At 34.4% G+C, this 4,644-nt stretch overlaps 1 long non-coding RNA gene across 1 annotated transcript in view; it reads left to right on the top strand.

Moving 5' to 3' along the window:
- Positions 1 to 1,016: 1,016 nt before the first annotated feature.
- Positions 1,017 to 4,644, top strand: part of LOC111522927 — a 45,792-nt gene continuing 42,164 nt past the window's right edge. The window contains exon 1 of the long non-coding RNA XR_002725368.1: positions 1,017 to 1,101. This is a non-coding gene — a long non-coding RNA (uncharacterized LOC111522927). The remainder of the gene's footprint in view (positions 1,102 to 4,644) is intronic.

The following is a 4,644-nucleotide window of genomic DNA, read 5'->3' as shown; positions in this document are numbered from 1 at the left end:
AATTTAGCAATTATTTAATAATAATAATATAATAGTCTTTTACACAGACTAGAAGGAAACTCTACTAACCTAATAAAGATGATCTACCAAAAATCCATCGGACTTTACAATAAAAGCTTAGAAACACTGATTTTAAAATCATAAATGAGGGCTGGGTGTGGTGGCTCATGCCTGTAATCCCAGCACTTTGGGAGGCTAAGTTAAGAGGATAACTTGAGGTCCAAACCTGGAGACCTGCCCAGGCAACATAGTGAAACCCTATCTCTGTAAGAAATAAAAAGCTAGCTAGACTTGGTGGCAAACACCTGTAGTCCCAGCTACTTGATAGGCTGAAGCAGGAGGATCATTTGAAGCAGGAGGATCAAAGCTGTAGTTAGCATGATCACACCATTGCACTCCAGCGTGGGCAACAGAGCAAGACTCTGACTCTTAAAAATAAAAGGGAGGGGGAAGGAAATCAGAGATGAATAAGTATATTGGCAATCACCATTTTCACTCAATATTTTATTCAAAGTCCTAGCCATTAAAGTAAGAAAAATAAAATGAATAAATACTTGTAATAAATGGGACAAAAAAATACTCTGTCAATTCTGGGATGATATTAATATTCAAGTAAAAGAAGCATGGGAATCCATAATCAAACTACTAAAATTAATCATCAAAATGTATCACTTGGTTTCTAAACATAAGACCAAAATTTGAAATAAAGTGAGTTATTATACACTAGCAATACACAGTTACAAAGTATAATTCGAACATACTATTTGCATTGCCAAAATATTAAGAACTGAATAACTTTGAGATAAATCTGACAACAGAAATACAAAGAGAAACTGATAAATCCTTATGTAATAGCATTAAGAAAGGTAAATGTAAATTGTTTTTTAATAGGTCTCCACACAATTATAAAAATGTACTTCTCAAATCTATAAAATGTAATATCATTACAGTGTACCTCAAAATGATATGAATAGGTATTTTAAAGAATAGAAACAAGAATCAACAGCAGGCAAGACATTTACCAATGAAACCTTGGTGTATATTTACCAACAAAACCACAAAGGGATCCACCAAACTGAGATCAACATCTACTGGCAGATGGTAAGTAGTGAATTGTATGCATACGGAACAACCAGTAAGCATATTCATTTGTGTAAATGTAATTTGCTGCAACCAGTTTGGAAAAGAAGTTGGCATTGTCTTGCAAAGCTGAAGGGTAGGTTGGTTTTTTGTTGTTGGCCTGCAGGTTTACTTTCTCTTTGTCTAGTCCCAGGGTAGTCACATGCATTTCATCTATCAATCCCCATCCCCCAGGAATGTACAATCAGGAAACTAACATACTCACTGGGAGACATGCAGAAGAAGGTTCATCTTGAAAAAGTTTGTAATGGCAAAAAAGTGGTAAGCAAACCAAATATGCTTTGACAAGAAATTGGATGATTTTAATCTGTAATGTTCACATAAATAAATGGTACAGATCGGTGAAAATAAACCATAGTGTCACATATTATTACAGATGGATTTTAAAAACATTATTGAGTGGGAAAAACAAATTTTAATAGGATATATATATAGTAGGATACCAGCAACATAAGGCCAGAAACATATAAATATTTGTAATATATTTCTTATTAAAATATACATAATATATGGTAAAATATATGGTGGTCCAAGAATCTGAAAAAATTAAGAGTGATTATCATTGTCAGGAATGTGTGGTACCATAGTTATGAATAAAGGAGAGGAAACATGATTATATCACTGGATGCAAAGAAAACATTTGATAAATTCCAACACCTATTATGATAGAAACTATTAACAAAATAGTAAAAGAAATGGAAAGGAAACTTTCTCAACCTGATAAAACTATGTACAAACAACCAAATTTCACCACTTTTGTTTAATAATGTAAAAGGAGGACTTGACCAGTGCAGTAAGTCAAGCAAAGAAATAAAAGGCATACAATTTGGAAATAAACTGTCTTATTTGTAGTTGATAAATCATGAATACTGAAAATTCTAAAACATCTACCTAAAAGGTTTTTAGAAGTTTTTAGAACTACTAGATACACTTATATATGCAAAACAATATACAAAAATCAATTGTCCTTTTATATACTAGCAATAACAATTGTAAATTTAATGCAGTAACACATTTGACAATGAGGTCAACAAAACAGAAAATACTTAAATATAAATTTAACAAAATAGGTACAAGATTTGGACACTGCAAATTACCAAGCATTAATAAAATAAATTAAACACAAATAAATGAAGAGATGTACAATGTTCATCTGTTGAACATTCAATATTATTAAGGTATCTGTTCTCTCAAACTGATCTATAGATTCGACACAAGCCCAGTCTCAACCGCAGCAGACGTACTACTCCTCTACATCTTCCTCCCCTTTTTCCTCCTCCTCGTTCTTCTTTTTGCTATTGTTATTATTACTACCATTTTTGTAGAAATGGATAAGCTGATTCTAAGATGTATACGACATGAAAAGGCTATATAATGACTACAACAAGTTTGAAAAAGGAAATAAGTTGAAAGACTATCTGATTTCAAAATGTATTATAAAGTAGTCAAGAAAGTACGGTAGTGTGTGTGTATATGTGTGTGTAAATATATATGTATATAGTTATAACAAGCTAGGAGTCCAGAAATAGATACCCACATATCAATTGTTTTTATAAATTTTACCTAGACAATAGAATAAATAAACTTTTTTTGTTTGATTCTTTACAGATGGTACTCTAACAATTGATATCCTGGCCGGGTGCAGTGGCTCATGCCTGTAATCCTAGCACTTTGGGAGGCCGAAGCGGGTGGATCACCTGAGGTCAGGGTTTCGAGACGAGCCTGGCCAATATGGTGAAATCCCTTCTCTACTAAAAATACAAAAATTAGCTGGGTGTGGTGGTGGTTGCCTATAATCCCAGATACTTGGGAGTCTGAGACAGGAGAATGGCTTGAAACCGGGGGACAGAGGTTGTAGTGAGCCAGGATCCTGCCAGTTCACTCTCGCCTGGGCAAAGAGGGAAACTCTGTCTCAAAAAAAAAAAAAAAAAAAGATTGATATCCATATGAAAAAAAAGATAAACTTTGACAATTCACATTGCATACAAAAGTGAACTCAAAATGGAACATGGGACCAAATATAAAAGCTAAAACTATAAAACTCTTAGAAATAAATATGGAAATATTTATAGTTTAGATACAAGAGCAACAACATAAACCATAAAAGAAAATGTTGATAAGTTGGACTTCATTACATTAAAATCATTTTTCCTTTGAATACCACCACTGGGGCAATGAGAAGGTAAGCCACAGAGTGGAAGAAAATATTGGCACAACACATATCTGATTTAAAAAAAAAAAAAACTGGAACAAAAAATTTTTACAAATCCTAAATGAGAACACAAACAATGCAAAATGGGTAAAATCTTGAATTGACACATCACCAAAGAAGTTTTAAGGATGGCAAATAAGCATATGAAAAGCTGCTTAGCAGCATTAGTCATCAGGGGAAAGCAAATTAAAACCATAATACGATGTCACTGCATACACATTACCATGCTAAAATTAAAAAGCTGATGATGCCAAATGCTGATGAGATATAAAGCAACTGAAATTCTCATACATTGCTGGTAGGGGCATAAAATGATACAACTATGAGGAAATCATTAGGCAGTTCCTGATTAAGTTAAACATAACCTACCGTATGAACCAGACATTTCATTACCGGATATTTACCCAAGAGGAATGAAAATAGATGCCTGCACAAAGCATTGTACATGAATGTCCATAGAGGTTTTATTCACAATAAGCAAAAACCAGATATAATCCAAATTCCCATCACTAAGAGAATGGAAAAACACAATGTAGCATGTCTACCCAATGTAATACTATTTTGCAATAAAATTAGGATACTACTAAAACATGCAACCGCATAGATGGATCTCCATGAATGAATCATTATGCTGAGTAAAAGAAGTCAAAAATAAAAACTTTATGTTTCAATTTATAAATTGAAAAACCTAGAAAATGCAAACTAACCTATTTTGACAGAAGGCAGATCATCAGTTGTCTGTGACCAGCCAGGAGTGAAGGCAGGGATGGAAGTATTTTGTATATATTGTGGTGGCGGTTTAACTAGTGTTTGTATCTGTCAAAACTCATTGCATTGTGAACTGTAAATGGATTTTTTTTTAATAACACCATTAAAATATAAAAGCAAGCCACTAACTGGGAAAAGTCTTGCACCTGTATGTGTATGAGAGAGGTCTTGTCACCCAACTATATGAAGGACACTTTTAACTCAATCATAGAAAGAAAACAGACTGGGTGCGGTGGCTCACGCCTGTAATCCCAGCACTTTGGGAGGTTGAGGTGAGTGGATCACGAGGTCAGGTGTTCAAGACCAGCCTGGCCAAGATGGTGAAACCCCATCTCTACTAAAAATACAAAAATTAGCCGAGTGCAGTGGCAGGCACCTGCAATCCCAGCTACTCAGGAGGCTGAGGCAGGAGAATCACTCGAACCCTGGGGGCGGAGGTTGTAGTCAGCCGAGATCTTGCCACTGCACTCCAGCCTGGGTGACAGAGCGAGATTCCGTCTCAAAAAAAAAAAAAAAAAAAAAAG

Source organism: Piliocolobus tephrosceles, chromosome 6 (genome assembly GCF_002776525.5).
Source record: "Piliocolobus tephrosceles isolate RC106 chromosome 6, ASM277652v3, whole genome shotgun sequence".
NCBI classification, from domain to species: Eukaryota; Metazoa; Chordata; class Mammalia; order Primates; family Cercopithecidae; genus Piliocolobus; species Piliocolobus tephrosceles.
The sequence above is the reverse complement of the archived record's forward strand: the minus strand, read 5'-3'. Positions and strand labels throughout refer to the sequence as shown.